The 8,303-nt window shown below is 52.5% G+C and overlaps 1 non-coding gene across 1 annotated transcript; it reads right to left on the bottom strand.

Annotated features, from left to right (window-relative positions):
* Positions 1 to 5,942: 5,942 nt before the first annotated feature.
* Positions 5,943 to 6,005, bottom strand: LOC117284164. The gene has a single exon (XR_004515264.1). It is a non-coding gene; the product is annotated as a U7 small nuclear RNA (small nuclear RNA).
* Between the last annotated feature and the right edge of the window lie 2,298 nt (positions 6,006 to 8,303).

The following is an 8,303-nucleotide window of genomic DNA, read 5'->3' as shown; positions in this document are numbered from 1 at the left end:
CCCCCCCCCCTGGCAGGAGGCTGTGTCTGACTGGCTCAGGCGGGAAGTCCCCCAGCCTATAGATCGAGGCCCGCCCGGCGCTTGCTTAGCTGGCGACTCTCTCCCCATTGGCAGAGTTTCGGAGCTCTCCGATCACACAAGTTTCATTGGCCAAGACCAGATGAGTTCTGCCTAGAGATCACCACTTACTGGCCAAGCGTGTACCATCTTTGACTGGGGCTGCCTTTTCATTGGCCAGAGCCAGAAGCGCTTCTACAGTAGCTACCCCTCAGGGCCAGGCCTGGCGCCCCGGCTGGAGGGTCCCCTTCTTGGTAGTAGCCCAAGGCTACCTACACAGGCCGACTCCCAGGGCAGCTGTTTGGTTGGCTGGAGCCTGGGGAGGAGGGCTGGTCTCTGCTCCTCCGGGAGCTCGCTGCTCCTCAGCCAGTCCCAGTCTTTCCCCTCCGGCACCCCAAGTCCCAGCCTCCCAGCCCTCCCCCCTCAGCCGTCGAGCGGGCATCGATGGCCTCCCAGGGGTGACGCCAGTGGCCTGAGCAGATGTATTTATGTGCCCCTGGCAGGGCTGCTTCCACCCCATCCCGGAGCCCCAGGATGGGCTCCTCTTGGCAGGGCCTTAGCCAAAGCTTAATAAAGTGTCTTTCTCTCTCCCTCCTGCGCTGTGATTCCTGCCTGCCTGTGGACCTCTGGCAAAGATGTCGCTCTGAAGAAACTGCATGTGACTCCCTCAGGCCTGCACTCACCCCTGGGAATGACCTCTCCACCTAAGCTCCCCAGTGTGGGTCTCTAGGGATCGTGTGGGAAATGGGCTGAGCCCAGCTGGCCGTCGTTGATAAGTTTATCAGAGTTTATGGGCTCTCCTCTCGTTTGCCCGTCCTGTACTGGTCACCGAGGAAGAAGGGTCAGAGCGGATCAGGGTGGAGAATCCCTTGACTGGGAGATCCAGGCAGCGGGAACTTGCCTCTGTTCTGTGCCTTTCCGGCTGCCTCTGTTGGACTTGGAGGTCAGAGCTGTTTGGGGTGGGCCAGAGGCTGGGGCCAGGGGCCAGGAGGTCTCAGTGCAGCCTCTAGCCAGGCCTCATCTCGAACAAACAAGGTCTGCCTCTGCACAGATCCCTGCTGTCCCCTCAATGGGCTCCTTGTCCTCAGCCGGAAACTCCTCACCCGCCTGCCAGAGAGGCAGAGGGAACGGAGGGGTGCCTCCCTGGACCAGATTCCCCGCCCCGTGCTGGCCTGATGCGGTCACCCTACCCTCCGACCTGGCCTCCCATCTGTAGCCCTTTGCTCCCCAGCACCTTCACTGCTAAAGGCAAGTCTCCTGAGCGACCTTCCGGAGCCCCACACTTTAACCATCCCATGGTCGCAGCTGTCTCCTTGAATGCAAAAGCTCTGTTTGGGCTCCTCCCGTCTCCCTGCCCCCCAGCAGCTTCGTTCACCTCTCCCCCATCTTTTGACACCCAGCTCAGAGTCTTCCGCTTCTGCTGAGATCCTCCAACCCACTCTCTACCCAACTTGCAGCCCAGACCCAGCTGCACTGTCTGAGCAGTGCTGCAGCACACTCAGCCTTGGGTCCACTTTGGTCGGCTACGTAGGGGCTCAGTCACCTGTGCGGAGATGGCACCCTGCTCCAAGTGGGGGAGACATCCGGGGATTTAGCTCAGTGGTTCCGGTGCCTGCCTCCCAAGCTCAAGGACGGGAGTTCCATCCCCAGTACCAAAAACAAACAAACAAAAACAGACTAGCTGATGGGTGCCTGTGTCCGTGGAACAGACTGCCTGTCTCTGGGTCACACTGCTTCCCAGCTGTGGCCTTGTGGCTGGCCGGGCTCTGATCTATTAGGCACTAAGCCATGCTAGCCGCTGGGGTTGATGACACAGGCTCGGAATCAGCCAGAAGGGCTGGAAGACAAATTGGGCCAGCATGGGCAGGACGGCTACTGCAGAGATGCAGGCGTGGGCAGTGTTCTGGTTTAGGCCACACTTGTGTCACTTGGTAGTTCAGGCTGGCCTTGAACTCGTGGTGATCCTCCTACTTTAGCCTCCCGAGTGCTGAGGTTGCAGGCATGTGCCACCACGCCTGGCTAGGCCGTACTCTCCCCTACGCTGTGCCCCTGCCCACAGAACCATCGTGTTCCAGTGCCACGGCTCCCTCTCCCCTCACGCCTCAGTTCTAGCTGTCCATCTCCCCAGCCTGGACCACAGTGGTTTAGGAGGCCGGGGGAGGTCTCACTGACCTTGCTTTCCTGGGGCCTCTCCTCCCGCTGCTCCAGCAGCCCTTCAAACATCTGAAGCCCTGGGCCAGGGATTTAGCTCAGTGGTTCTGCCACCTGCCTCGAAAACCTAAGGACCCAAGTTCGATCCCCGGTACCAAAATACAAAATTAAACAAAACAAAAACATCCGAAGCCCAGCGTGCAGAGTTTCTCTTTGGGCACCTCACAGAGCAGGGACCCCTCTTCCAGAACGCAGGCCCCACTGCCTCTACTCCAGCAGGGTCCCCTCAAGTCTCTTCTGTCTTTGCAGCCACCCACTGCTCCCTACCCCCTCAGGACTCAGCAGTGCCAGCTCCAGGGGCAGGCGCCACAAAAGGGAACCGCAGCTGCTGGAACCTCTGTTGCCATGGGGACGGGGACCACAGGACCTACATCTGGTAGCGATTGAGGAAGAAACATTATGAGTCGTGGAAAATGCAAATATTTTCTGTAGCACAGAGCACAAAGGAATGTGGAGACTGGAAAAGGGCCTAGGCCCAGTCTGGTTTCCAGCAGGGATGCAGCGTGCGTCACACAAAGAGGCAGGACCGCACACAAGCACCCAGCCAAGCCAACAGCCACTTGCCTGGCAACACACACACGTTCACTGCTAGATGCACACAAACATCAACACACTCAAACTGAAACTCACAGCCACACGTGTACACGAGCTGGCAGAGCCCCAGAAACAGACACAGGGCAACATGGGGGCACTAGAGCCGGACCCAAAGAAACAGAAACACTCACCTGCTAGTGCACACACCTGTCTGCCACACACAGCGCCCTCTGCTAGCCAGAGACACACACCCACTCTCCAGTGCAAACCACGGCCCACCATTCATAGAGGCCCCGCTACACTGCACACGTATGTGGAGAGACCCACACTGCCACTCAGACGTGTTGGCCAGCCCACGGTAAAAGAGCGACTCAGGCTGCACGATACGTCCGTGACTCCTGCAGACAGAAAAACGCGCACGTTGCAATGTACAACACAGCCACGAGACAGAACGTGAGACCGATACGCGAGCAACACACGTGCGCACACACGCACATGCAGGCCCTTTGCCAGACACGCAGAAATACGTATGTATCAGACAGACACACGTGCACCTCACACACTGAGGCGCCAAACATACATTTCCCCTGATTCGCCGCAAGTCATGACACACCGAAAAAGAGGGAAATATCCTGCAAACACACATCCTGTCCCGGAGTCAGGAGCGTGACAAACATGTCCCAGTGTGCTCACCAAACACACCTTTCACAGCACACACGCCCTGCGCCCTACCACGTTCACAGAAACACATCTCATCCTACAAAACAAACATACCAACGCCCAGACATATCTCACCATGAGACACACGGGAACACGGAGCGGCACCCACCAGAGACACATACACATCACCGTCACAGACACACTGAACACGTAATGCCTCTTGCAAACACACACAGATGCCACCTGACCCCAGAAACCACACACACACCAAGACACGCAGAGCAACAAAGATAAAGATACACACACACACACCCCGACGACAAGTTTATGAGATGCTTCAGAATAGGGCCTGTTCCTTGGACTTGGCTTGCATGGGAACGAGGGGCAACACCTGCTAGATGCAATAGTGAGTCAGGGCTAGGGTTAGGAGAGCAGAGATCCGAGGAACGGAAGGGAAAGAGCCGAAGGACAAGTGAACGAACGTGTGCAGGTCGGCAGATAGGGTTGGGACAGGAGCGGAAGTGAGCAGAGTGAGGAGTTAGGATGAGGGAGCAGATCTTTGACGGGGACAGTGGGACGTGGGCTCGTGGATGACTCCACCCGGGATGAGCCGAGTTATCCCGCGGATGACGAACAGGGATCATCATTTTCAGGCGAGGTCACCATCAAGACGAGCCCGTCTGCACTCACTTGGCTGTCAAGCAGTTGCTCAGGGTTGGGCGTGTGGCCCCGTGGTAGCGTGCTTACATAACACGTGTGGCCCTGGGTTCTATCCCAGCACAGCCAAAAAGAAGACGAGCCAGACATGGTGGCGCACGCCTGCAATCCCAGCACTCAGGAGGCTGAGGCAGGAGGATCACTGCGAGTTCAAGGCCAGCCTGGGCGGTGTAGTGAGTTCAAGGCCAGCCTGAACTACATGAGGAAACCCAGTCTCAAACAAACAAACAGTAAATAAAATAGGGCTGGGGGTTTAGCTCAGTGGCACCACACTTGCCTTGCAAGCATAAGATCCTGAGTTCGATCCCCAGTACTGGAAAAAGAAAAAAAGAGGAGGGGGAGGGGAAAGGAAGAGGGAAGACGTGGGGATGGAGGAGACCACTGTCCTGCTACGTTGGTAACAGGGTGACTGCGAAGGTGCCTGTTGCCTACATCCCCACCGGAAATATTCCAGTGACTTTTTATGACTGGTCTGTTGTGCACTTTGAGAGACTAGGTGTGCTCACAAGGCACTCATTCTAAACGTTCAACAATGGGCACACTAAGCACACTGCTGCCCTGTGGTGTCCCTTGTGATTTTACAGGGGCCCTCAGGACCTGCTTGAACGCAGCAGCTTGCCGGGAGGCAGAAACGGACTTGTGGTGCCACCTAGTGGCTGCCTGGGGTAGGTAGGAGTCCTGGATGAGGCATCTCCCAGCTCTGCTTGCAGTGCCAGGTAGGAGTTGCCCAAGGAATCTGGGTCTCAGACCAAGGTTAAAAAAGTGAACATGGCCAGGCAGGAAAAGGCTGAAGACAAAGGCCAGTGTTGGAGCGAGGCTGGTGCTCTAATTCAAGGTTCCAGACTATTGTGGATGGACAGGCCCACTTGGGCAGGGAACAGCTCGGCGGTGGAGCACTTGCCTAGCAAGCTCCGTCCCAGCACTGCAGACAAAAACAAAAGGCCAGCGTGGAGAAGTACCTGAAATGCAGGGCTCTGAACCTCTTGCCGGGTGATCACCCACCCTTCTCAGTGTTCACCACCAGTCTCCTCTCCAGGCAGTTCGGGCAACAACTGGATCCCACTGAAGTTCTGCTGGCACAGGTATGTGCTGCTCTGTGTTCTTTCAGAGGACAATGAGACTGGGCATGAGAAAGGCTATAACACGGGTGACACTAGAGGACGTTACATCAAGTGAAAGAGTCCGACACAGGGCGGCAAACGCTGTACCATTCCATCAGAGTGGTCAGATTTATAGAGATAGAAAGGAGAATTTTATGCCAGGCACGGTGGCACACACCTGTAATCCCAGCACTTGGGAGGCTGAAGCAGGAAGACTGTTGTGAGTTCAAGGCTAACCTGGGCTACACAGCAAGGCCTTGTCTCAGAAAAAACAAACAAACAAACAAACTTATTTTAAAGTAGGTTTAGCTGAGTTCAATCAATGGTACAAGAAAAGAAAGAAAGAGAGAGAGAGAGGGAGAGAGAGAGAGAGAGAGAGAGAAAGAAAGAAAGAAAAAGAATTTTAGTTGCTAGGATTTCAATCAATGGTACAAGAAAAGAAAGAAAGAGAGAGAGAGAGGGAGAGAGAGAGAGAGAGAGAAAGAAAGAAAGAAAAAGAATTTTAGTTGCTAGGAGGACAGGACTTAGTGGTTAATGGGAGGTTTTCAGTTTAGAATGATGAAAAAGTTCTGAAAATAAAGAGTGGTGAGTGTACTTAATGCCACTGAATGAAAATATAGTCAGAATAATGCATTTTATATGATGTATATTTTTTTTTCCATGGGGGAGGTTTCCAGCAAAACTCAGAAAATCTGCTAGATAAATTTTAAAAGATATATAATATTTGTTTTACCACAAAAATAAAACTGAACAGTCAGTTATGGTGGCTCCAGCCTATAATCCCAGCTACTCAGGAGGCTGAGGCAGGAGTGTGACAAGTTTGAGGCCAGCCTGGGCAACTTAGGGAGACTCTGTCTCAAAACAAAACAAAATTTTTTTTTAAATCAAAGAAAACAAAAATGGATGTAAGCAGAGGCTGTCGCAGTAGGCACTGTATAAAACACTGTAAGGCAAACTAACCCCAAAATTGGCCTGTGGGAGACTGAGTGGCCTTCATCATTTCAGGATTTAGGGCTGGGGCCTTAATGGACCACTCATTTAAGGTCACATCAACCTACCGTGAGATGTCATTTGCTCTTTTGGGTTGAAGAACAGGACAAATTGGGTGGTAAAATGAAGAAACCATCTCTCTCTCTTTTTTTTTTTAGTACCAGGGATCAAACTCAGGACCTTGCGCTTGCCAGGCAGGCGGCGGAACCACTGAGCGAAATCCCTGGCCCTGGTCTCAACTATTGAAGTCTCCGTTTCATATTGCACCATATGAACAACTTTAGTGACTTGGGCGTGTCCTCGGGGTCTCATTTGGTAAAAACAATTCTATCGGGGCAAATTTTAGATTAATTCCAATTCCAACATCCTCCTAGCACTGTAACTGGCACCCAAGAGAAGAGTGAGTCTGAAATACGAGAGCTGTGATGAGGGTCAAGGTAAGCAGACTGTCTTCACTCTCGTGTGTGGTAACACCCCAGGAACACAGGGAGGTCCTCCCATAAATTTACTGGAGTCTGGGGAAGTAGTACCCATTAAAGTTGGTTTTGTTTGTTTGTTTGTTTTTTGAGACAGGGTCTCACTATGTAGTTGAGACTGAACTGGAACTCACTATGTAGCCCAGGTTGGTCTGGAACTCATAGCATCCCCCTGCCTCAGCCTCCCAAGTGCTGGGATTGCAGGCGTGCACCACCACGCGTGGAACCAATTAAAATTTTTAAAAAATCTTGTTTAGTGTGTGGGAACCAATAGACAATAGTCCGGAGTGGGGGTCAGGGTCTGGGGCATCTTATATCCCATGCTGTGGAGGGCTGGGGTGGTTGCTGTTGCTTGAGTTTGGGGAACTACAATGTGGATCCCATTACTCAAGGGCTGGATTTGGGTGTTTCATACCATTTGTTTTAGAGAAAATCTGATTACTTACTTGAAAATCTGATGATTGAGAAAGCCCAGGTTACAGAGTCGCCAGTACCAGTCTGGGAGGTGGTGGATGGCCAGGGAAACTCTGAAACAGTGGCTGTTAGTCAACTCTCTGTTATTTAACAAATAACCTGAGATAGTTAGCTTATAAGGAGAAATATTTTATTTTGGCTTATAGTTTTAGGTTCTACTCCATGATCAGATGGACCATAACATCCAGATGTTCTAGATCTCCATGGTGAGAGAGGATTGTGGAGCAAAACCGCTCATCTTATGGCCAGGGCCAAAAGACGGGGAGTGGATGGGGCCACTGTCCCCTCGGAGGGCGAGCTCTCAGGGACCCGGAGACCTATCATTGCCCCCACTGGTATCGGGCACCTCTCTCTACAAGAGGCTCACCCAGCACGTGTTACCAGATTTGGGGTTGCTCGCCTCTCCTTCTGGAGTTGGAATCCAGGTTCTTCTCATCTTGAACAAAGAATTGAACAAAAGGAGTAAAAAGCCGTGGCAGAGTTTATTTGAAAAAAGTAAAAAGTGAAGAGTGAGGGAGGAACTGGCTCTGCAGAGCAAGACCTGGAACTCACTGTGTAGCCCGGGCTGGTCTCGAACTCACAGTGATCCTCCTGCCTCAGCCTCCCGAGTGCTGCGATTACAGGTCTGTACCACCACGCCCAGCTCTCTATTTCTGTTGTTGTTTTCTTTTTTTTTGGTACCTGGGATTGAACTCAGGTCCTTGCACTTGTGAGGCAGATGGCGGAACCACTGAGCCAAATCCCTGGCCCTCCATTTCTTAGAAGGTTTCACCTCCCAATAATGCCACGGACCACGGACCAAGCCTTTAATACATGAGCTTTTGGGAGACATTGCAGATGCAAGCTACAATAGGCACTTTCCTTGGTAGGAGGGGTTGTTGTATTGGGATGAAAGAACCAGGTTTTAGGATACTCCTCATGAGCAATCATTGCAGGCCACCCAAGGCCTTACTGTCTGTGTCTTTTTTTTTTTTTTTTTTTTTTTTTTTTTTTGCTTGTTTTTGCTTTGTTTTTATACTGGGGATTAAACCCAAGGCCTTGGACATCCTAGGCAAGCACTCAACCTCTGAGCTTCATGCCTGGC

This window comes from Fukomys damarensis, unplaced genomic scaffold, assembly GCF_012274545.1.
Source record: "Fukomys damarensis isolate Sample0158 unplaced genomic scaffold, DMR_v1.0_HiC HiC_scaffold_34, whole genome shotgun sequence".
Lineage (NCBI taxonomy): Eukaryota > Metazoa > Chordata > Mammalia > Rodentia > Bathyergidae > Fukomys > Fukomys damarensis.
Note: the sequence above shows the minus strand (reverse complement) of the source record. Positions and strands in the feature narration are given on the sequence as shown.